The sequence below is a fragment of the Vanacampus margaritifer genome, chromosome 16, assembly GCF_051991255.1.
Source record: "Vanacampus margaritifer isolate UIUO_Vmar chromosome 16, RoL_Vmar_1.0, whole genome shotgun sequence".
NCBI classification, from domain to species: Eukaryota; Metazoa; Chordata; class Actinopteri; order Syngnathiformes; family Syngnathidae; genus Vanacampus; species Vanacampus margaritifer.
In genome coordinates, this window is record NC_135447.1 from 13,435,032 (window position 1) to 13,461,546 (window position 26,515).

The following is a 26,515-nucleotide window of genomic DNA, read 5'->3' on the forward strand; positions in this document are numbered from 1 at the left end:
GCCACAGCTGACTTTCTGTAAGATTCACTGTTGGGCTTTGTCACATTTTTTTCCCTGCCTCACCAAAACTTCCATTTAGTAGCGTTAAAAGCTGATTTGAAAACAATTTGCGAAAAACAACATATGGCATATCAAGGAAAATATTCCTGGAATATTGGCTGGCATAAATCGGAAACACCAACTAGGTGAATTTCAGGGAAGGCACAGTTTGGCATATCAAGGACAAAAAACAGTAAACTCACATTCTAGCTTTCTGTAAGATACATGACCAAAAAAGATTATTGTCTTGTGGTTTCAGTTGCCAGGCAGTGTCGCCAGTATTTGCCGTCAGTGCAAAAAACTAACTAGCAAAGGCTTAGTGCTTAAAAGGACCCGCAAACATGAAATCTTGCGACTGGGCAAGCACCAGCTGCTGATTGGAGCTTAAGTTGAAGACAAATGAGGCGCCTGCTGGCTGTCGATCGGCTGTCGTTTTGTCAATAAAGCTAACACGGCTACATCTGTTACCCCTTCTATGCCCGGACACACAGTGGTCCTCAAAGGAAGTCCATCCTGAGCACAAATTATCCAATTACAATTGGTAAAAAAAACACACATAAAAAAAAACGTATTTACAAATAATTTGTCTGTCGATCTATGCCAGCGACATGTAGTGACAGGCAGAACAAATGAAATGCTGTTCCATTACATTTTGTTTGGTTGTGCACATAAATTGCAATATGTTTGACAAAGATGCTATTTACATGATTTGATATAGGATGTTTGTTTATGCTATTGCTAAATATGTATTTCCCATGAACGCTAATGCAAATGTGGTTCTTGTAAACGATCCATTTGTCTCACTCAAGCTGTCTTTACCATTAATGCCCATTTTGAGCGTGTCATTATGTTGTTGCAATACACCAGAGGGGTCTGTGAGCTGAAGTGCCAAGATGTGGGAGCCATTTTACCATCAATTCCCAAACAATCCATTTGAACATTTTTCATTTTGGAGCATTTCCAAAATACGCATGGAAGTTTAGGAGACATTTTCCGGTTATTTACTGTAAATTTTCCACCTCTAATTAGAAAACACTGCAAATGGCCTCTCATGTCGTGCCTGAAATATTTGCAAATATTTCTGCGGACCAAAAAAAAAAGCCAACCGATGACTGGCCCCAGCCGCACGTGCTCCCGAAATGCGGCCAAGCGCTAACACGTCAGCATAATGAAATTAGACAATGTCGTTAGCACCGCCGCATTGTCCTTGCTCATTTGCCCCCGCTCCCCACCTCTTGCGCAGGATAGCGCTAATGCTACACAATGGCGGGATTAGCTGAGGACAATGAGGGTCTGGATGTCAGAGTCCAGCACCTACCCACAGCAAACTGCAAAATGTTGCTCAGGAGAGCTCCCCTGCGAGGGGATGAGATTCGAAGCGATTAGCTATTAAAGGCTTTATGCTTTATTGTAACATCGGCGTAATTATCGACGTTGCGATTAAAGCCTTGGCAGAGGTTTCCCAAACGTGTCCGTTTTCTTTACGCAGAGCGATAAAGGTTTCAACATATGAGACTATTTGCTGTTCTTAACAGAACATTCTGGCTTTAAAAGAAGCATTTTATTCAAGGTAGACTTAAAAAGTCATCAAGATGAAATGTGCATACCGCATTTCCACTAATAAATGCCTTACCTCAATGAGTCGGCAGTGCTCCGTCCAAGCAATAAATATTAAACTCACAAGACAATTTGCTTTTATTAAGGAACATCGAGATTTAAAATTAAGGTTTCATTAAATGTGGACCTGAAAAGTCAATGGCATCAAGTTTATATTTTCACTGATAAATGCCCTACCTCGAATAGACGTCATACTTCAACAAGCTGCCGGGTGCTTAATTAATGGAGACTTGAAAAAGCATCACTAAAGTAAAAAAATGTCTACGGCGCATTTTCGACTAATTAATGCCATACCTCAAATAGACACTGTAACTGTCTTCCGAGCGATATTGGTTAAACAGATGAAACAATTTGCTGTTGTTACAGACCATTGAGTCTTTACAAATCTGCTTCATTAATGTAGACTTGTCATTGCCATCAAGTGCATATTTGCACTGAAAAATGTCCTACCTTGAATTAAACGCCGCCCCCCAATGTGTCAGTGGGTACGTCATCCTAAGGGATAATAGTTAAACTTACAGGACAGTTTACTTTTCTTAAAGTACATTAAGCCCTTAAAATAATGTTTTCATTCAATATAGGCTTGAAAAGGGAACACCATCAAATTTGTATTGACACTGATAAATGCCCTACATCAAATAGACGCAACATCCAATCCATAAAGGTTCAAATTAATATGCTCTTTTTAACATTCAGGCTTTGAAACATTTATTAATTTATTCAAACATTCATTCAATGTAGACTTGAAAAGTTATCACCATCAAGTGCGCGTTTCCACTCATGAATGCCCGACTTTGAATACATGCTAATAAGTTGGTGGGTGCATCATTCGACGATAGTTTAAACATATCAAACTATTGGCTGTTTTTATAGAACGTTGCCTCTTTAAATGAAATATTTTATTGAAAACAGACTTGAGTCATCACCATTTCCCCTAATAAAGGCCCTATATTAAATGAATGCCAAACCCAATAAATCATCATCTTAGTGATAAAGCTTAAATTTGAAACAGTAGTAGTCAGTGTACAGTAATCTTGCTATTTTCCTCCATGAGGACCCAATCGCCTAAAGTTGTCGGTGACCAAAACGAACTCGATGGCATCCACCAAAACGACCGCCATCGTCTGCCAAGCGGCCAACAAAATCAAACCAACATTTGTGACGCCGCCAATCGCCCCGTGTCGGAAACGCTCACCTGATTGATGCCGCCGGCGCGTTTTAACAAGCCGCCTCGAGTGGAAAGAACTCGCGCCACCCTTCATGTGCGGCGCGCTTGTAATGTCACATCACAAGCGCTAATTCCATAAAGCACAAGGCATTTACTGGAGGGGAGCCTCGTAATTTAGCATCATATCAAGAAATCAAGCCAATCGCTTCCATGCTGCTTCCTTCAGAATTAGGATGCAACGCTTCCAACTTCTGACACCATTTGGTGTCATCTTCTGCTTCCAGGCTAACTGTGCCACTTCTGACACCATGATGAATATATATTTATATATATATATATAATTCACACAGCGGGACAGCAGAGATTTTTTTTCAGAAGGGAGCAGGGGGGGGGGGGGGACTTAAGAATTATTAATGTAGTCTAGACCACCATCAGTCATAATTCAATCAAAGCAGCCTTCGCCAACCTCGGCCTCATCAATCAGTCGTCCATAAGCGAGTTATGCTCCGCTAGGCTAGGCCTCCTAGCCTCCTATATATATATATATATATATATATATATATATATATATATATATATATATATATATATATATATATATATATATATATAGTGGAAAAGTTTGGCACCAGAGTTTCAGTCGGTTATTTTGAAGCAGCCCAAAAGTGTGGCGCTAAATGCCAACACAAAAAAGCAAACAAAAATAAAACACAGTATATATTTTAAAAAGAAGTCCTTGAAAATTGAGCATCTATTATGCAGGCATAAAAAAACAAAAACACTTTGGATGCTTCCAATCCCGCCAGGTGGAACGGCAGCGATAGCATTTCCAGCACCAAACATTAAAAAAGGTGAGATTAACTCGACTTTAAAGGAAAAGCAAAGTACGCATACATTAAGTCGCAACAATACTCACCATTTTAAAGGATACAAACATCAAACTATTCCTGTTTTTTCACACCTCTGGTCACAGAACTTTTTGAAGGAGATGCGGTGGAATTTAACATTATAACACTGCTAATAAGAAATTGTCACCACAATATTAAATTGTTTGGTGGGGATACAATTAAAGATTTTAATCCGGCCCCCACTTCTGACACCACTGCTCACAGCATCCTGAGGAGTAACAGTGGGGAGAGAAAAAACATTACACCACTACTACTTATAGTAAATGATCACCACAAGATTAATCTACTTGGTCGGGTGGTGTTGAATTCAGGTCCCACTTCTGACACTACTGGCGACAACATTTTGGGAAGGAGTGACAATGGCATAAAACATGATCCCACTTGTGCTTGTAATAAGTGGGCACCTCAAGAGCAATTTGATTGACTGTTTGCAATTCAGAGTTTCAATCTGAACCCCACTTCTGACACCACTGGCCACAGCATTCTTAGGGGTGAAAGTGGAGTAAAACAGTATCCCACTTCTGCTCATGGGCATAAATGGGCAGGCACCACAAGATTAAAATTGATTAATGGTCTGCAATCTATGGTTTCAACCCAAGTCCCACTTCTGACACTACTGGCCACAGCATTTTGAGAAGAAGCCATGGTGAGATAAAAAAATATTTACCACTGTAATGGAGCAAAACCTCCTGGATTTGTGGGTCCAACTACTGCTAATGGCCTCACATCTTAGCATCCCACTCCTGATTTTAACCCTGTGAATGTGCCGGTGTAATTTTGTAAATTATCACCACAAGAGTCAACTAATGTGGGGCAGCAAGCACTTTGCTTGGCTATATCCTAGCATGTCACGAATGTCCCACTTCTGACACCGAATTGTCATGGAGCTCTCAGTTTTATCTACTTGGTAATATTTCTTAAATCCACAAACACATTAAAAATGATTTTTTTTCTGTCACATACAAATTAGCTTGTCAAAATTAATGTTTTCATACAATCAACTTCATTAGTTGACGAGGGGAAGAGGATGAAGGCGGCCTCCCGTTAGTCCGGAATCGAGAAGTGAAGCGCGGTACATTCAAGGCTCTACGAAAGAAAATAAAAATTCACACCATTAATCTTCTTGTCACACACAGAAAAAATAAAAAAAGTTTCTTGTTTAAAAAAAAGTCAGTGCTCCTTGGTTTATTTTTCTTCAGCTCCTGAGCACATCCTTCACCCCCCCCCCACCCCCCGCCCCCCCAAAAAAGCACGGTGGCAAACAGAAAGTAAATTAAATGTCAGGCTGGTGCAAACACGGCGTCGCGCCGCCATCTTATGATTTTTCCATCACCTAACTTGTTTTTTGTTTGTTTTTAACTTTCTGTCTCGTCTCAACTCAAAGAACTTAAATGAAGTTGACACTTTCATAATAAACCAGGGAGGTTGTTTACTAATTAGATTAGCCACCTAAACCGACACCACGAGCATCGACATTCACGTAAAACTTTGCAATTAAAATTCTGTTGAATTACGTAGACCATAATTCAGCGAAAATTTTTGCAAAAAAAGTTCCCCTTCCAATTGAAATCATCCAAAATGCGGCAAAAGAGAATCAAAGATCATCCAATGAAACAACATCTCCGGAAAAAAAAAAAACTCAGATTTTGACTATCTCCTAGATTCTTTTAGAGTTCAGTTTAGCATTTAGCCAACATTTTCGGTAAAATCTGCCTAAAAGTTGGTCCACATTTCGGAATTTACAATCACAAGATTTCAGAATTTAAGTAAACCAACGATCACGTAATTCAGAATTTGACTAACAACCAAGTCACACAAAAGTTCACAATTTGAATCCATTTAACTACACAAACATACAATTTGACCAAAATTTGTTGCACAAGACTTCAGAATTTGCTGATGTGTTGATAGTAAAAATTATGTTCTGTTTGCGCAGAACTTTGAAAATTTAACTATACCCTACGTTGAACAATTTCGAATTTGACCCAAAAAAATGTGAAACACAAAATGTTACAGAAAATGTTATGTAATCCGCCTCTCAAAAAAATCTGTCTCGAAGTTCGTCCAACTCAAATTTTAACACAAACTAGCAAAGAATGTTTTCTCTATCAGTGAACTTTTGTATTTGTTTTGTTTGTTATTCATTTTGACCTCTCAGTCTCCTCTCGTCACCGCTCGCCACTTTTTTTTTTCTAAACGATTGGGAAGAATTTAAGTGGAGTCGACACCTTCGTAATAAGCTTGCGGCGTCCGGGGAAACTCGTTTGTCACGCTGCTAACGAGATTAGTCGTCGAAAGAACACCTGTCTGTCACTCAAACTTTTCACTGAGATGATTTGAAAGCTGAAACAGCAAACATAACCGTGGCATGTATTAACGCTTTGAATGTTTCACATGGAAGGTGCAAATGTTGGCGTTGAAAAGGTTTGGGGCTTCAAACTGACTTGATGGACTGAAAGCGCGCTTGATGATGATGACGACGACGATGATGAAGAGAAAAAAGCCTCGAAGGACTCTATTGAAATGTTCCCATCACCACGAGAGTGGCAGATCAAGCTGTTTGGGAACATCACAAACGATGGGAAGCAGATGGCGCTAGGGATTATGGGAGATTTGGCAGGAAGAGAACAAAGTCAAAGACAAAAAAATACAAACAAAGCAATGAGGCTAAAACAAACATTCTGAGACAACTTAGGAACGAGCATCCACTCGAAATGTGGGAAGGGTTGAAGGATGAAATTTTCTTGATAAATTTTGCTCTAAAGCAGCACAGAATATGAAAATATAAAATTGTGTAATTTGCTTGCCATTTTTTCAGGGTGAAGTCTGCCACAAAAGTGTCGCAAAACTTAGTAATTGTACAATTTGTGACAAACATTCATGACAAAATTATATGATTCAAATACTCTAAGCCAAGATTGTCATATTCACCTAACATGTTTTTTATATTTCTATATATATCTCTCATGGCTCATAGACAGCATCGTATTTTGAATGTCCCCGTGTATGTACAGTTTGGAATTTGACTGACATTTTTGCGTAAAATCTACCTTGCTAGACAGACAGAAAAAAAATCTGATTTCTTCATAAAAAATAATAATTAAAAAACTACTTGCACAATTCTGAATTTGACTAGAATTTTCTGGGAAAACGAACCTCATGGGTTGTATAAATCGCCATATTTTCAATTTCCCCAAGATTGTAGAATTTGGAAAATGGCCAAAATTTTGGCGGAAAAGTTGCTTTGGTACACACACAAAAAAACTTTGGATTTTGGGAAAAACAACACAAAAAACACCAGACTTAAAATGTAAGCGTCTCACACAATTCCAAATTTGACTAGCATTTCTGGAACAATTGTAAGTGCAATCAGAGAATTTGACCCAAATTTGACGTCTTCAGATCGATTTAAAATCCTTCAATTTGGAATTTGACCAACATTTTTTTAAGAGAAAAAAGTCTTTGCTTTTGGTATTTCAAGGTCGCCTAATATTATAAAATTCTACCTACATTTTCAGGGGGAAAACATACCTGGAAAATCCCACAAAACTTCACAGTTGACTGCCATGAAGATCGTAAAGTTCAATTTGTACAATTTGTTCAAATGATTCTGAAATCTGACAATTTGGCTGACATTTTTAGGAGAAAAACATTTTTCCCCTGAAGTTGCGCAAAACTTTTGAGTGTGAACGTCAACTGTCTTCTTTTAAGTACTTAGGGTCTGCCAAAGTTTTTGGACATTAATGTCATCTCCCTTTTGTAGACTTGAAAGTTTGAAAATCTTAGCGGGGCTTTGCCACTCCAATAACTTCCCGTCCGTTATCATCGGCGCCATGTTTGACTTTGTAGCGGGTGTCAGATCTCGCCCGCTTCCTGCCACCAAGCGGGATGACGCCTCTTCTTTGCCGAGGTCATCTGGCGGCGCTCCCAGCATTTTTCCCGCCGCCAATATTTTCCGCATATGAAAACGCTAAACGTGAGGAGCCTTAACTCGCAGATGGTGTTAACAAAGAAAAAAAACACAAACGATTGATTCTTCCTTCCTCTTCTTAGGGGATTTGTTCCATGTCAAGCACCTGATGACACTTCCCGAATGCCTTTGATAAATCCTCCAAAAAGTGGCGAGCAAACAAAAAAAATGTGCGGCAGTGGGAGGGGGAACCTGCCAGCTAGCTTGGGGTGTGGGGGCTGCGCATGTTAATGAGCTCAATTTTTACCGTTGGAAAAGATTCAAGTCCTTCATTTTAACATTAGGGTTCAAATAAGTTAACCGTGCAGAAATTAAGCCAATCGATTCAAGTACAAATTATTACTTTGAGAATGACCCAAAAAATTATGAAGAACAGTCATTTATAAAGAATATTTAAGTCAAATTTATTGACGTAGTAAAGGTGGTGATAATAATAGAAAAGGTAGTAGAACTCTGTTGCTAACCCAAACAGCAGCTCCTGAGCAGCCTCTCAGGTGAATGAAAGTGTCAAGTCTCACCGCATGTTTACGGAAGCGTTGAGCGTGAGGTGCTGCTGCGTACGCCACAATTTGTATTTGTGTTGAACAACAACCGGCTCACAACAACAGCTGTACCGCTGCGGGACGATTTTAATTGGAGGAAGGAGACGCCACATTAGTACGTTGTCGCTTTGCAGGTGAGGCATCTGCCACGCTCCGGGTCAACTCACATTCACGCTGGTGGAAAAAACACAACTGTCGTTTTTTTCTCCACCTTTTTCATTGGAAGGCAAAGGTGTAAGAATGACTTCTTTTTTTTTTACCAGAAGTGTAAAAGGGGCTTTTTGTTTTTTACGTTTGTGGGGAGCTCTTTAAGGTAAGTATTTTAGTGTAAGGTAGTTTTGGTAGTACTGTCGGTGGTGTAGTGATAGTAGAAGTAGTCACTGCAAAATATGGGGGGATTTTCTTTTTTTTTGAAAGAGTCTTTTTTTGACCTTCTAATGTAAACTCCACATGTGGGGAAAATGCCAAGTGGCTGTTGTTAGCCTTGTTTTTAGCGTTAGCTTCCGTGGTGGACAGCCAGCTGAATTATCTTCTGCTTCTTGATTTGTTTTGACGCTCTCACTTTGAAAATGCCACAAAGGGAAAGTCACCCCGCCTTCTACATTTCTCTTCCCCACCTGCGTCAAAATCTATAGTAAAGGTCGGAGGCGGGATTGAATGAAGTGCTTTTTAAATCAAATGAAAAGCTCCGCCGGATCAATAAGAAACCAAATTGGCTTTTATTGAGAAAATATTAGCAGAAGAATGAAAAATGTAAACATTTTTAAAAAGCGCCTCACACTGCCCTGCATCTATTGACTTCTTTCAAGTGCACTTAAGCTAGCGATGCGGCGTGCGCGGATGCTCCATTTTCTAGCTGGCCGCTATCACGTTACGCGGGCTGAACGCTAACAAATAAGACAGAGCGGCCGGACGGCGAGCTGGATGAGCCGTAATAAAGTTATGGCGGTCTCGCGGCGTTGGCGCATAATTGAGTTACGGCTCGGCTCGGTGATCCAATCAAACGGGAGGAGACCGCTTAGCCGTCAAGGTATGTTTAAAAGGAAGTGGTTGGAAAACAGAAGATGACAGTGTAAAGAAACAAGACAGACTCGGCAGAGATGCTCCCGCACGTTGCTAGTTGGGATGAATGACAGTTTATGATGAATGAAAGTGGATTCTTTAGTCCAAATGAAACGCTTCAACTCACTTTCATCAGATTTTTTCAGTAAATAACAGAAGAGAGGTTACAAAAAATAAAACGCAAATTAACCAATTTGCTAATGCCAAACCGTGAATAAGCAGGAGTTGACTGAAATTGGGATTTTTAGTTACATATGTCGTTAGTCCTCGTTAACAATAATACCTTTTTTTGGTACAGATTTATTTGAGAGCGGTGTTTGTTTCCGACTTATTGGGGGCAGATCTATTGTTGTCAGGGCCTCCATCTGAATCACAGATTTCCAGATCGTGCGGCAACATTTTCTTCAACAGTGTTTATAAGCGACTCGATTAAACGGAGGAGGCGCCAATTGTCTTCAAAGCTTCCCTCTTTCGTAGAAGGTCTGTCGAAGGCGATACGGGATTATCCTCCTGTGGATTTTTTTCCCCCCACTGTACATTACATTCCGCCCTTCCTTTCTGGTGACAAAGGCCACCGCGTACAATAGCGAAACAAAGCGATAGCTGGCGCGGGTGGAGCTGGGAGCGTGCCGTGCGGGAGGCGGGATATTTATCTCTTTGCAGGAGGATCAACGCAACGGCGGCGGCGCGTCGCCTCTGACATTTTCCAGCATCATTTCGAGGCCAAGTGGGCTCAAGTGGCGCGGACGCGGGCACAAAAGCACAAACCCTCATCCTTGTACCTGCCGCAATCAATTCCCCGTAATGAAAGATACAGTACGGCCTTGTTTATTGTATTTTTTCATTTGTTTACTGTTAAGATGCTGTGTACATTATATACAATGTCAAGTGCATTCATGTGTTGCATCATAAAAAGCTTTATTCACACTCCTGTTATGTTGCTCCTCAAATTGATCCATTTAACAATTGGAAAAATAATATAATAAAAATAAAAATACTAGAATTAATAAAAACATTTAAATGATTTTTTAAAATAAAATATTGTTACTATAATTCGTATTATTATTGTGTTGTTCTCTTATATTGTGGGTCAAAATGACCTGTTTTTGTTGTTGCAGTAGTTGTATGATGTATAATTTGCATATCTCTTTATTTTGGTCATGATCAACAGAAGGTCACTTTGACCCCCTGAACATTGTTGCAAATGAAAATGTAAAAGAAAAATAATTAGGATTCAACTTATTCTGTTGATCTTCGGTTTTAGTTTTCTTTTTTCCCCGAATAATTAGAAAATATTTGCATGTCTCTCTACCTTCTGATGATTAAACCTTGAGCGGATCACATTGACCCGTGAATATTGTTGCTAAGTAACAAAAAGCAAGAAGGTTACATTTAGCACACTAGTCACTTTCATTCTCAAGATAATGGATATCATGTTGTGGGTCAAATTGGCTCATTCTAAAAGAAAATAAAGATTTTAGTTTTTTTGTTTGTTTGTTTAAAATATAATTAAACTTATTCTGATGCCATTATTTAATGAAAAAAATATATTATTATTTGCATGTTTGAGCGGATCACATTGACCCGTGATTTTTTTTTTTTTTAATAAATCCATTTTCCTTTCATATAACAACAACATATTTGAAATTATTTATTTTCTGAGGAAAGCAAAGTAAATATAATACGTTTTTTCTGTATTTTCACATGGGTCAATTTGACCCACAAAGTAACAGGAGGGTTTTAATTCTATCAATTTAAGAATGACTAATCTGGATGTCTGTGGGTCACATCCGTCCTATTCACGGTCCAGTGCACTTAACCCTTGTTTCATTTTCCATGCACGCATTCTATGTTCCGGGTCATTTTGACCCGGGCAAATAATATCTTCCTAATAATTGTCTACATCAAATTATGAGCTTCTGATCTTCCCAAATGTATTAATAGCCAAATCCATCCAATTTTACGGCACTGTGCACTTAACATGATGCATTTGGCCGCGTTTGCCGTGTATCAGTGTCGGGCGGCGAGCATTTCTAGAAACGTCTTGACAAGGCCGACAAATGCGCATCACGCACACGCCGACCGCTTCGGTCCCGTCACGTCCTGGGGGCTCGAGGGCGGGGGATGGTTGAGCCATCCACAGGGGAGGCGGGGGGCCTGCCAAAAGCAAGACGAGTGATCTGAATAGAGAGGAGTCAAGGCGACAGGAGGGATGAGCGGCGGTAGCAACAAGCGCATGACTGATGAGGCGCGGAATGAAGAGGGAAGGCGGGAAGGGGAGAAAAAAACAGAAAACCAGGACGAGGTAGGAGGTTAGAAAAACAAGATGATGATGAAGCGGCATAACCCCGAGTGTGGCCGGTAAATAAACACATCAATATCGCGTCATGGTTACAAGCGGAGGCGGATAGTTGAAAGAAGGGGAGGGGGACGCAGGCTCGCGGTTACGATGCCCCTGATTAGCGGCGGCGGCGTGCTTTGAGTCAGCAGGCCGTGGCTCGCATTTCAATAGCGGCCGCGGTTTGTTGACTGCAAATCAAAAACGGAAGTCGAACCATATGGGGAAAAGCAACAAAAGTTTGACCAAAACTATTATATGTTTCATTTATAAATGTGAGGGTTTGTACAAGAAATGTATACAATAAATAACATTTATCCAAATGTATACAGGCAAATACATGAATTGAAGTCCGGGTTGGGGTAAGGTTAGTGTTTGGGTTAGGATATATACCCAAGATTCCGTAGATCTTTAACTCATTTGCTCCTAAAAACGTATAAATGCTCCCAAAGACGTATTTATACGTTTTTTATGGGGGGGGGGGGGTATGCCAGAGCATACTGAAGGCTTTGATGCAGCCTCTGAACTGAAGAGAATGGTTGAAGCAATGGTAGTTATTACAAAAACGGCCAGCAAGTGATAGCAGATTAAAAGAGATCAACCAGGGCCATGTTGCAAAAAGTTCTTTCCCCACTGTTTTAAACAGATTTGTGAATAATTATGAAGCTTAGCTATATTCTAATGCTAACTGCTGCAAAACTGAAACAGATAAGTGAATAAGTGGAGTTGGGGTGTTGTGGCTGGGCTTAAGAATTGAAGTTGGGAATTTGGATGTTTCTGGGGTTGGTGAAGGACTCTGGTTGGTGGGGTGGTGGGTGGTGTCTGGTCGGTGCTGGATTTCACTTTCCTTTCTTTTCTTTGGTCCTTCCTCGGGTCTCCTGACGGCCTCACGGTTCTGGCTGGGTTCTGGCTGTTCTGAAGTGTTCGGTTTCGGTGAACGGTATGGGATTTTTTAATAGGTTTTAGGTGAACTAATAAATACACACTCACACGCACGCACGCACGCACATGCACATACACATACTCACATTCAAAATAAAAAAAGAGAGAGCAATGATGATGACATGTCAAATCTGTAAAATTACCGAATGAACAATACTGAGCTCTCCAGAAAAAAAAAAAAAAGATTTGGAGTTGGACATTTTTGTTGACCATTGATACCAAACAAAAAAAAGAACCGACCTAGCAATTTTCCGGCTTTGGCGGTCATATCAGAAAAAAAAAAGAAATAACAGAACTAGCTTGAGGCAAGGATTAAAGTTAACCCGGCAATTTTCTGGATTTCACAAGGTCACATGTCACAAGGGTAGGACAGCATCAGTAGCCCCGTTTACACTCCCTTTAAGAGTTTTTCCACACTGGCTGAAGGAAGCAAGGTCGACCTGGCTATTTTCCAGATTTACAGGTAGTGAAAAAGATACAACGAAAATAAACAGGCGCCATCCAGCATCTTTTGTTCACTGACTGTACGTTCAGGAAATCAAAATGGAAGGTGATGCCGGCAATAGCGCTCCCGTCAAGTTTGAAAGCGTGAACCGTGTTGACAACGGAATCAAGTGCTCCCTCCGGGAAGTAATTAGTATGGACACTTTTTAGTGTTGACACTTCTCTCGTTTGCCCCCCCCCCCCCCCCCCCCCCCCCCCCGCTTCCTGTCTTGGGAGAACATTTCAGTGTCAATTTAAAGACATCCAAAGAAAAAACATTCTTTTGTATTCTGGGGGAAACGTTACACGCCGCAAAACTTGAGGGGCGATCACACAACACCGAAATATTCAACCAAACCGTGTCACTGACTGTTTAACCAAGAACATGCTAGCCTAATGCCAGGATATAATGTCAAACACCATAGACAGGCTAATGGGAATTAGCTTAGCGTCTACAGTAATTATAGTGTTACTTTTTTTTTTTCCTGGAGAGCTCAGTATTGTTCATTCGGTAATTTTACCGATTTGACATGTCATCATCATTGCGCTCTCTTTTTTTTTCATTTCTTTTATTTTTTATTTTTTTGTATGTGGGTGACAATGTGTATGTGCGTGCGAGTTTGTGTGTGTATTCATTAGTTCACCTAAAACCTATTAAAGAATCCCATACCGTTCACCTAAACCGAACACTTCCAGCCAGAGTTGTGAGGCCGTCAGGAGACCCGAGGAAGGACCAAAGAAAAGAAAAGAAAGTGATTATTATAATTAATTTATTAAATTATAGTGTTATTTTACACACAAGGAGCAGCAACACATACAAACAGAGCATGCGACAATATTCATAGGCAGGCATATCTTCCATAATTCTGCAGCACTGTTTTCTTCAGTCTCCTTCCCGACCCACCTGTCCCTCCGGCCTCAAGGCAAACACTGCAATTACGCGCCTCCACCTCTGCGTCAGCGACGCCCTGGCTGACCCCGGCCGACGCGGTGGCGGGCCGCCGATGTGGCTGTCAGCCGTCCGGAGCAATGATGGACGCGCGGCCCTCCTTTCCCGCCAGCCGACATCTGCCGGCGCAAAGAGCTTGACACGCATCTTGACAGTAAAGGGTGGGGGGCGGGGGCGGTTGCATCTGGACAGCTACACCACTTTGTTTGATCTTTGGCTACAAAAGTGACTTTCTGCCACCGTTCGTCCTCAGTGTTTGCACTTAAAAGTACTGAGACCATCTACATAAAATGTCAGTTAACACTGACAGATAATTATGAGCAAAGACCTTCCTGTCTTTGTGTCAAACGGCCGCAGTATAGCGCCAGGATTATTCGGTCCAATTTTTTTTTTATTGCCTTAAATATCAGTGGCTGATATTGGCATACTTCTCGAGTGCCCGGAACTAAGGGCGGTATCGGTCTGATACCAATATCATATTGGTACTCACCCATCACTATAGGAAAAACAACAACAACGTTATGCTATGTTAGCATGTCATATGTTAGCATGTCAAATGTTAGCGTTATGATCGGAACAGATTGCATAGTCGCTTCATAATAGTCAAGATTTTTCAGTAGATTCTGACATGTGGCCGCTCCACAGCGTGGTTCCCGGGGATCCTAACACATTTTTTTGTTGTGAATGACAGCCAAAGGAAATGTCATTAAAAAAATGTCATCTTTGAACTTCAACCCCGTCTGTCAATGAAAACCCCGTTGGAGCTTTCCCGCCTGTTTCTTTGGCTGCTTTTAAAGCAACAACGCTCTCAGTTGTGTCACTCACTGTCACGTCGCATGGGCGCAGCGGGGTGTCGTCGATGGGCTGAGAACAAAGGAGGCAGCCCCAAATAAGTTGCTTATGTTTTATTTACGCGGGGAGAGAAAATCCCTTTTGTTTGCCGAGGTTGTTTGGCCAAAATCTGACAGCTAACGAGTCAGTTAGCGACGAGGTTTTGATGTCTCAATTCTCTTTTGTTTTGTTAGCCAACGTTTTTTAGGGGGCTGTTTTTATGACTAAAATGTCATTAAAATCTAATTTTAGCAAGCATTATTCTATTTTTTATTGATGTTGATGATCTTCTTGAGCTTCAATTGAAGTTCACTTGTTAATACAACTTTTAAAAAAGAAAGACAAAAGATGATTTACTACAAAATAAAGAAAAATTACACCAATAGCAATCGTCAAGCTGCCGACACATTCCGTGCTGCTTATCAAAGCTCCGCCTCATCACTTCTATTTATACGCGATGTTTCGGGGCTGCTATTATGCGTGGGGGTGGGCAAAATGCTGGAGGTGTTTTTTAATTTTTTTGCTGACAAAACAGCAGTTCCAGTGACTCTGGGAATGACCTATTTAGAGAATTCCATCAGTTCAAAGCATACACATACACAATGTAATGTATGCCTCCATTGCTCACTAATAGAGAGGTTATACAATATACAGGCGATGTTGTATTTCATGCTTTTGTGCCAACACATGCTCAAGTGTTAATTTTTAATTAGGATTTTTTTTTTTTAAAGTTCATCTTCTGGTTAGAAGTTTTTTATGTGTATAAACGTCGAAACTAAAAAGCCAAATAAAAAGCAAAACAGCCACCCAGAGGTGATCCGTATGCATCAGGGCAGATACAATCCCAAACTTTCCTGTAAGGATCGCAAAAAAAACTCCCTGAAAATTCGAGAGTTCATTTTTCATCTGTTCCACTTTGTAAATTTGTTTGCTCAGATGAAAGCTATTCCATTGGAGACTTCCCGAGAATCATTCCCGACTTTTTTATATTTTGATTTTAAAACGGGGTGAATAAAAACAAGCAGCAGATAACGTAAGAGCGCGTAACCTCTGCGTTGATACAGAACTTTCCCAAAGTACTGTAGTGAAGTTCTCTCTCTCTCTCTCTCTCTCTCTCTCTCTCTCTCTCTCTCTCACTTGCTCTATCACCCGAATCCCAAATTGAACGCCGGCAGGAAGATCCAATGTGGAGTGTGTATTTCAAAAATCCTTTTAAGTGTGAAAGGCAAACACGGACGCGCCTCCATTTGGTCCAAGGGCCTTGCTCATAACGTTTTTTTGGTTGTTGTTTTTTACAATTATCTATACCAGCCCAGCCACTTGACTGTAATTGTTGCTTATGCCTGTGCTACTTGATTAACATGACATCATTTCAAGCGTGGAGATGCTCATCATCCTCCCAATGAAAACATATCTGAAGAGATCAGTTAAAAAGGAAAAATACAGAATAGTTAATTACAGTTCTGAGGTTTTTGCATCTAAAAAAAAAAATCCAAAAGTCAAAGAAAAATTTAAGTGAACCTGAGTTACAATGCAAAGTGTTATGCTAAAAGCACTGTGCAAAAATACCAACAAAAAGCCTAAAAAAGTCAAAAAGAAAATTGTGATTGTGTTAATCCTGAGTTTCATATTTTTCATAAATCATCATCATTTTTTATAAATCAAAGAAAAGGCAAAGAAAAGAAAAGTTTTGTGCAGACTACATGTATAAAAAAAATTAAAAAGTTGTAAATAAGCCAAATAAAAAGATCAACAGGCCCAGATTTAATCCTTATCTGATATTTCTAATTTATTAATAGTCAACTAAGTGTTGCAACAAGCAAAAAAAAACAAATCTCACGAATCCTTATGCGAGTCCACAGTCAAAATTCCGAAGTATAGTGTGAATGCGAACAAGTGGTGCAAAAAGCCAAAGAAAAAGCCAAAGGCTCACCCAGACTTGATCTTAAGTGTCCGCTTCCCCCAGACGTATTATCCGCGCACGATGTTTCCTGCTGAGTTAAACCCTTTAATACTTTTAATGCTTTCAATCTCTTAAATAGTAAAAAAAACAAAAAGTGCAGCAATGCCCCTCGGTCAGGCTTTTATGCAAGGCAGCAATTCGTGCATTTAAACCCTTCAATTAAAATGAAAAAAAAGCCCCTAAATTGGGAAGCACTCTACGCTTTTCTCGGCCCGGATGTCAGGACCAAATACGGCTGATTAAAATGACAAAATGTCAGCGTTTAAGGGGCTTTAAATTCAAATGGGATGCGTCTCCTGATTCATGTTGACATTAATACGAACACCTTCGTCATGTCCAGTTCCGCCGTTTAAAACGTCGCCGCTACACGCATACAGATTAGTTCCCGGCAATATTAATTCTGTGTAACGTTTCAATTGATAACACGTCATTAAATGCAGTTCGTTTCGTCATCATCCTCATAGTGGAGGTTTAAGATTCTGACTCTGGTTAGGGTTGATGAGGGTCAGGATTAACTGGTTATTGGTCAGATAAGTAGGGTTGGGGTCACAGATAATATGGTAGCATTTTAGTAGGGTTAGAGTTAGTAGGGTGTGGCCCGAATTGTAGATTTAATAGGGATAGGATTAAGGGTTATGGTAAATAAATATGATACGGTTAGTACGTTTACATTTTGTGGGGTTTGGGTTGGTAGGTTATAGAGACGATTAGTAGGGTCAGATGTTAATAGGTTTCGGGTTAGTAGGATTAGAGATTAGGGAATTGCAAATTTAGGGTTAGATTTGGTATGGCTGGGACATTAGGAGTTTTGTTTACGGTTAGTATGTGTCAAGTCTTAATCTTTGGGTTGGTAGAATATGAGTGGGATTAGCAGGAGTTACTCACTTAGAAGGTTTAATTAGTAGGTTTACATTTTAGTAGGATTAGGGGTGGGTGTGAGTCGGAATTGTAGGATTTGGGTTCATAGGGATGGGAAGGGTTAGGATACCATGGGTTGTGGTTAGTAGTAGTACATGTAGTAGGGTTTGGGTTGGTGGGAATGGTAGGGTTAGGGGTTACATGTTAGTTTAGGATTAGTAGGTTAGTAGGGTTACTAGTGTATGGGTACGTGTTACTAGTTTAGGAGTGGGTTTAGGAACAGGATGAGTAGGATAAAGGTAGGGTTAGGGAGCTATGGTTAGGAGGGTTGGGTTATCGGTAAATTAGGACTATTAATATGAACAAAATTGATCAATCAAATTTTTAGGTCAATCCTTTCTTTTTCTAAAAAAAACAAATGTTTGCCTTAATGGCTATTTACACTGAAGACAAGGACCTTTGAAACGGAAACACGCAGAGGCAAATGTTGCTCTGCGCACGTCACAGAAAGGAAATCTTGCGCTAAGAAATGGAATATAAGTGGATTAATGTTTACATTATTTGCGTGTAACAAGGACACAGCCTGGTGGAAGGCAATCACAGAGTCGATCGGTGTTGCCAAAGACATGCTGCGCATTTCCACCTGGCAAAAGCAGTCATTTATCGATGTATAGTAAGTAGCAGCATGAAATAAACGTCCCACGGCTGAATAACATGGGCAACAAAAAGTGCGCAGACCAGCGCATACCTAAAGCCTCATGTTGTCGACAGGATGTTTTTTTCCTTGCCATCTTTTTTTATATTTAAAATGTACCAGGGCTACTAAAAAAATGATTGGTATTGGAAATGTAATTTGGGGGGGAACTAAAGTCCATATCAAAACTCCTATCTTACGCTTAGTGTACTTAGTAGGTTTAGGACTTAGGGTTAGTCAATACAAATATCACATGTAGGTTAGTATCGCATTGTAATTTGTCATCATGCTTGTGATGACTCCTATTCATCAGGTGTCTCAGTGTGGCGGCTGACAAACACTCAAAGTGACAGAAGTAAGGTGGTGGGCAGCCTGAAAAGGTGTGAAGGATATTTGCATCCGTCTATCACTGAAGCATAAAAACAATAGCGGATTATACGATTGTGCCGATGAAACCACAAAAAGATTTAATTAGGGTAAGGGTTGTTTGGGTATGATGGGGGTGAAGGTTTATGTTTTGCTAGAGTTCAATTTTGTAAGGTTGGTTAGGGTTAGTAGGGTGATGGCTGTTAGGTTACCTACTGTACTAACCTCAGTAAACTAGACTAACTCTAACCCTACCAAGCCGATTCATTCCGTTCCAACATAACCCTTAAAACTCTGTTAGGATTAGTCTAACAGACGCAGATCGGTTCCACCAGTTGCCAATTGCCGCATTCATTGGCTCCGGTAGAAACTCTCTTCTGTCCTTCTTTGCTTATTCATGGAGCAACACGCAGTCTTGGCCTTGATTACAGTCGCACCTTCCAGCGCCGATGCTAATCGCCTTGAGATTGCCGTCAATTGGCTGGCATCCATTTATTATACGCACAAAAGCGTTGCCATCTGAAACGGGTGGCGCTAAATAAACACTTGACGTGAATTTTCTTGTTTTTTATGTCGCGCCGAGTTCATAAAGCCAAAATATTCTAGGCCACAACTGTAATCCTCGGAGGCATGCATTATCAGATTATTTTAAACTCTCTACCAGATGACTTGGCGTCTCTTTGGAGCAAACCCCTCTCTCTAGACTTTACAGTCAGCGACATAAGCCGCTAATCTATGCTCAGAACATCAAAAGATGCCGCTTTATAAGAAAGAATTGAGCGTTCACTTTTGATTGACACTGTCAGAGGAGGGGCTGAAATGCAAAAACATGAAAGCCGCAAGCAAAGATGGATGGACTCTCGGGGCCAGATGGAGGACTTGTTTGAAGGAAATTGGCGTTAGGGTTTCATATGTTTCTGCCTAAAGGAGGCGCCAATGAGCAGTGGTAGCCTTGGCATATGCATGGTCCTAGTCATTTAAGACACGCCTCCCAAATTGAAATTCTAGATTCTACTACAGGGCCATTTTACTATTAGTTCCCATTTTGTGAATGAAAGTTTGGTTGAGGAAATGTTAAGTATTTGCGATCCAAAATCCACTTGTCGTGCAACCGATCAGGAACTTGTTCACGATGACAACAATCCAACATCTTGAATAACGCCGTTGGCAGAAGACGGATGCCGCAATTGTCGCCATCCGCTGGCGCGACTGTACGGCGTTGTTGTTGATGAGCGCGACAGATGTTAACCGCGACATAATCAGCGTGTGCCATTAAAGAATGATGGACAGATGCAAATATCCTTCACACTCGTCAGGCCGCCCACAGCCTTTCCCGTCGCTTTGAGTATTTGTCAACCGCCACACTGTGAGATGTCTGATTATGAAGAGGCATACTGTCACCCCCCTCCTGCATCAAGTGGGAACAGACATGAAGGCAGTTGTCAGAACATCTGTGCATTTGATAATATCTAACACTAATAATACAACACTTCTACCTCTAGCCTGAATAACCTAACTCTTACCCTACTCAAATTTTAGTAATACTAACCTACCTAACCCTTTCCCTTATGATACTAATTTTAACCATACTAACTTGAACGCTACCCCCGACCCTTTTAACCCAAGCCATCCAAACCTCCAAATCCTAATTCTGTTAACCCTCCTCCAATTTTACTAATCCTAACCTGGTTTACCCTAACTCGAACATTATCCCAACCCATTTAACCATAACCATCCAACCCATAGCCTACTATTCCTAACTCTACTACTGCCCTGACCCTACTAACCCTAATCCCTAAAGCTGCTAACCGGAAACACGAATACTACGTTTACTCAACTAATCCTTTCCCTTCTAAACTTTTCCCAACCCTATTAACTAGTAGTGATAAACAGATAACAGATACTACTAATTAATATTATATTGATAACAAGTAATAATCGCTGCTACTATTTTGTATATATCATAATCAATGTATTGAACCAAAACAATGGATGGATTTTAAGATAATATATTTTTTATCAAATCGCAAGATGTAACTAACATAACGCAACTATTCTCTACGAACCACTAACTTGGTTAGATTTAGGTTAGTTGTGTGAGGGTGGATTGGAATAATTTGCGCACATTCACATGAGTCAGGTCGGGTTATTATGATTATGGTTAGTTTTAGTATGGTTATGGTCGGAGTTAGTGGTTAGGGTTAAGCGTAATGTCTGTTTAGGTTAGGGATCAGGATTAGAGGTTAGTGGTGAAACAAATGTGCAGCTGCTCCAACAACTGTCTTCACTTGTGTGCCCATGTGATGCAGTTTGTATGAATTATTAATGCACCCATCCCAGTTTCTCTTCTCAATTCTGACTCCTGGGAGCTCATCAATGAGATCTACTCCAGCAAGGGGGGAAAAAAAGGAGCTGACAAACTTGTGTCGTCTCTCACGGAGAACACAGCGCCTCCCGCTGTCCGAGTGCCAGCCGTGCTTCTTTCACCTTCCCAACAGCTTTATTATACGGTCCTCCTCGCTACCGCACAGCGATCAATGCGGGGATAAAACCTTAAAAGACCTTAAAAGGTGCGGACAAATGAAGTATGGCTTTCTATTCGGACGAGCCAGCGTGTGGCGGGAGTCAAATAGTGTGACGGGATTTAATTGTAGTGTCAATCGTGGCCTCAAATGTCGGAGAGGCATTCAGGTGAAAGCTTCACAGGCACAAAGGCAACATCCAGGCTTTCTTGCGGCTCTAAAACTACCTCCGAAGGTAGAAAAATTGCTGAGTTTACTGGATTTTGCACATCAGTTCCCCCCCCCCCCCCCCCCCTTGTGTGTTGTTGACCTTCATTTGGGGCCTAGAAAAATATTGGCTTTTACAGGCAGTGTGAAAAGGGATCTACAGACAATATTCTACATTTGTTACAGCTCTGATACTACGTCCAAAGGCTGAATATTTCCATGCTGATTTTGACAGCTGTTAAAAAGGGCTGCGGGTGCCGTCCTGCCTCTATTCTCATGGCTCTTACAGTATATTACCTCTGAAGGCGCAAAATTGCAAGGTCGACTTCTGCAACCCCACTCCGTGTCTGTGTTGTTGATACTGATCAAAAACCTTGAAAAACTACAAGTAAAAATGAGTGCCCTCCGCCCTCTTCTGCGGCAGTGATTGTACTGTACCTCCAAATGCGGAATATGTCCCTGTCAAAGGCAGTTTAAGCGAGGCTATGATTATGTCCCACCTCTGTTACGGCTCTGCTACTTTCTCCAAAGGCGGAAAATTCCCATGTCGGCTTTGCATCCACCCATTCTGTGAAAATGCATTTTTTATACAGGCAGCTACCTACTTTCCCACCATCCAGCCTTTTTAGTGTGATTACTTTACATTATTATTCTGCCATAGATTAAAGTTCACCAGAGGCCTAGCTCGTCTTAGATCCGCTTTTTTCCTTGCCACCCTCACACGGAACGGAAACGGTAGAAGTTAATCTTTTGTGTGACCAAGTTGATTATGTTCGCCAAGCTTACGCTGGAGACGTTTTTGTTAACTCTACAGTACCCCCTTTACCTTGTGTGCAATATGATATGTATGGGTGAATTTGTCTCTTAAGGGTATGTTACTATTTTTCAGTTCTAGGTAATTTGTCGAAACAGTTAGTCCATCAGGGCCCGGTTGTTCAAAACTCGGTTATATCTTTAACTACTGGTTAAGTAGATTTAACCGACCGTTAACTTTAACGGCACTGTTATCTTGTTGTTCAAAACTTTGTTAACTTTAACCGGCTGTTAAACCTAAGGACCGGCGCTAACTTTTTAACAGTGTGGTTAACTTGTGGCTAATGCTGCCTTCATGATGCCCGTTGGGCGCAAGAAAAAGAGAGTATACCAAGGGCTTGAATTTTGGTGTTTTGGTGATTATGCTGATAAAGAGTTACGCGCACGCTACCGCTTAGCAGTAATACAATGCAAGTCTCATGCTGAGTCAAAAGAGAACCAATAAGAATTCGTTTTTTAAGATGAGTTCTAAAAATGGACAGAGGCGGCTTGCCTAACATTTAGTGGGAGGTGATTCCAAAGAGAGGTTACCTGTAATGTTTCTTGTTTGCTTTTACGTCAATAATCAAGCAGACAACAACACAATTTAAATTCAATATAATAATTATTATTATTATTTTTGTAATTAATTTTTATTTAAAACAGTTATTACAAATATTAGTAATAATTACAATTATTAGATAAAAAATACACACATAGTAGAAGTATGTAAATACAAAAACAAGACAAATAAGCAATTCTATCAAAAATATTACACAAAAGATGCAAATCAGTCAAAAATACAATTACGTTAAATATAAGAAACAAAAACATGCAATATTCTATGCTACAAAAATATTACACAACTTAATCACTGAAAATACACACAGTAGAAAAAAGAAATTATAATGAATTAATTTAAATAAATAATTTCACAAAAACTTGCTTCAACCATTGATTGAATAACGTTTGTTTGGTTGGTCTTTTGGATAGTATCCATTTCTTTCACCAACCCGGAAATAAACCAAAAGTGGAATTGTGGGATATATCTGTGCTAACCAGTGCCGTAAACGGTTAGGTTAACTTTAACAGTGCCGTTAACTAACAGCGTGACTAACCATGTTTTGAACAATGCATATTTAACGGTTGGGCAGTTAACGGTGGGTTAATAATTTAACCAGCGGTTAGGGGTTAAACAGTGGTTGAAATAACCGAGAATTGAACAACCGGGCCCAGTTTGTTAGTCGGTTAGTTGATTAGAGGCTTGTTGGTTAGCCAGGTAGTCGCTTATTCAATCTGCTTGTTAGTCAATCAGTTAGTTGGTCAACTAATCTATCTGTGATTTAATCTAGTTAATCTTTCTTAGTTAGTTAGTTAGTTAGTTAGTTAGTTAGTTAGTTAGTTAGTCAGCCCGTCCATCAATCAGGCAGTTAGCTTGTCTATCAGTCAGCTGGTTGAACCATTAGTTAGTCAGTCACTTAGTTGGTCCAACCGTCCATCTGACAGTTAGTTGCTTTGTTAGCTGGTTTGTTAGTTAGGTATTGCAGTGGTTAGTCGGTTTGCGAGTCAGTCTGTCAGTCAGTCATTAGTTATTAGTTAGTGGGCTAGTTTGTTAGTTGGACGATCAGTCGGTTAGTTTGCAAATCAGTCATTCGGCAAATAACTTACAATTAGTCAATCAGTTAGTTTGTCTGCCAGTTAGTCACTCAGTCTGTGGTCTGTCCACCTATTAGGCAGTCAAGCAGTTAGTCCGTTGACCGGTCAGTCGGTCAACCGATCCATGTATCAGTTAGTTTGTCTGTCATTAGTCAATTGCCTGATCTGTCCATCCATCCCTTAGTCTGTTGATCAGATTTTGTATGTTTTAAATGTGTAGTGTGGACAACTCTTCTTTTTTTTTTTATCTACTATGTATTTTTGTATCTAATTGACAGAATGAATTGGCTTTCTTCTTGGCACCACCAATAAGAGGCTTCCTAATGATATGATAATGGCATGCTAGCTCACATGTTTAGTGACAGGTATATTTGCGGAAGATATGTAAAAAAGGGGGTTGCGTTCAAAGAAGGAGGCCTTGAGTGCGTCTTTGTAGTGTTTCCGTGGCATCTGGACGCGCTTCGCGCCTGTCGCTCCGCTAGACACCGGCGAACAAGTAACGTCGTCGCGGCTAATCTCCTCTTGCCGACATTTTTTTTTTTTTATCACAGTGACAGAGAGCGACTTGTGGTGGTTGAGTAATTCCTCTTCTCCCTCGCCCTCGTCACTCCTCCCTAAACACAAGCGCTGTTTATTCAGCCCGTCACTTGCATAGCATAGAAGTTGAGCTCAGTTCTTTTGATGTGTGCTGTCTGACTTTGTCGAAGACATCTTGGTTTTATCATTGCGTACGTTCAAGTTCACCGCAAAGATGCTGATGTTTGCGGCTCAGCAGGTGCCAAACTCAAAGGGAGCTTTTTGTTGTCGGTGTCGGAGAAAATAAGTTCAAAGAAAAATAAGCTCAAAGAAAATGTGCCACGTCGAGTTGACTTCTGGAACTTATTGACAGTTGTTGGGTAGTTATTTAGTTAGTTGTACTATTAGATAGTAGAAAGTCATTAGTTTAGCTAGTTCAAGGTCAGTCTCATTTCTTCCCATGTCACCTCTTTGAGCAACCCTTCTCCATCATCCATGTTGTGGAGCTTCTACAGCAAACAAAAAGCGAGCCACACACGTAACCCGCGCTTCATTTTTCAAACTTCCAGCCGTCGTATCTCCCCAGACAGCCGGCATTCAGCCCCTTACAGCCTCTTGCGCACGCTTCCACGCCGCGATAGCGCCTATCCCGAGCATTCCATTAACCTCGGGGTGGCACGGCGTTAACCTCAGCCTCCCGGGGGGGAAGTGGAGGAACGCTTCTCCCCTCTCTCCGTGTTGCATACGCTGGTCGGCCGTGTAAAAAGTTCCCCTTTTAAGCCTTTTAAGAATAACAATCGCAGACTATTGTTCTTTCAATCAATAAAACATAAGCCTCCGCATTTCTTGTATGTGAATATTTAATCAGGGGCTTGTTTTTCTTCCAAAGTGAGATCATTGACTTTGGATTGTTTCCTTTCATACGGACCATTTGAAGTAACAATGGAAGCTCCACGGGGACTACAAAGTGCATTGCAAGTCACGTGATTGCATCACAACATCGTATACAATGTACTGTGTGCGTGTTTGTTTTCATTTCACAGGGCGTCACCCCCCCCCCCCCCCCAAAAAAAAAGTGGTGCTCAGCCTTAGGACCTTTGTTACTAGCGCCTTAGCAATAAAATTAACTGAAACTAATTAGTATGGAATTAACTGTTTGCACATGAACTGTTTTTACGGTGTATAATGACAATAATGCCAGTGGTGACTGCAAGTTGTTTCTTATAGTGAAATGCTACAAAATGTCAACAACGTTGGTACAACCTAAAAAATTATATATAATTGGCTTTCCAAATATCACAGCAATGACCACCATTAAGATACAAAGTACAAGACAATACAAATAAAGGAACATAAAGAAGAAATATACTTGAATAATGATTCATTTGAAATATAATGCAAATAAATGTTGAATAAAAATTCGACCTAAAAAATGTTAGACAACAAACACTTTAAAAAGATGCCGTACTGCACTGGATTTTAACACAAATTTAAGCCACTGTAACATTTAATTCTATGGTTGTTTTTTTTGGGACGTCACTGTTGAAATACTGTAAGTAATAGCCATTTTACTCCAGAAATACACTTTGCTTTTTCTTTGACTTTTTGGGTTGATAACAAACATATTGTATATAGTCACTTGGAACAGGCAAACTAAACTAAAAGTGATCGTAAGCACTAAGCAGTCATTTACATCTCGGTCATCATTTTATAGTAAGAGAGAAAGTAATCAAGTCACACTAGCAGACTTTTTACTACACAATTCTGTTTTGCTTTTGCTTTTCTTTTCTTTTTGCTTTTTTTTGGGGGGGGCTTCACCGCAGAAGGTTATCCATAAGTTGGACAATAACCATAAAACAGAAAATGGAAGTCATTACAGCATGATGTCAGGTTGCCCAGTACACGACATTATTAATTTATTTATGTCAAGCTTATGGATGGCTAGCTAGCTAAGTAACTAGTCATTATGGATAGCTAGCCACGCCACGCCACGCCCCACGCCCCCTTCTCCGGCTACCACAGGCACCCCTCCCCGGCGGCCACCCCCACTGGATCCTGGATATTCAACAATATTGTCAATGCCTACTAAATA

At 40.5% G+C, this 26,515-nt stretch overlaps 1 protein-coding gene across 2 annotated transcripts in view; it reads left to right on the forward strand.

The window, feature by feature from the left end:
* Positions 1–26,515, forward strand: part of tmem132e (transmembrane protein 132E) — a 249,533-nt gene that overhangs the window by 136,657 nt on the left and 86,361 nt on the right. The window contains exon 1 of one of the 2 annotated variants that reach the window (XM_077546335.1): positions 10,038–10,122. The exons of the other annotated variant lie outside the window; for it this stretch is intronic. The gene's annotated coding sequence lies outside the window, so the exon portion shown is untranslated. Of the gene's footprint in view, positions 1–10,037; positions 10,123–26,515 lie in introns of those variants that run through there. 2 annotated transcript variants of the gene reach the window in all.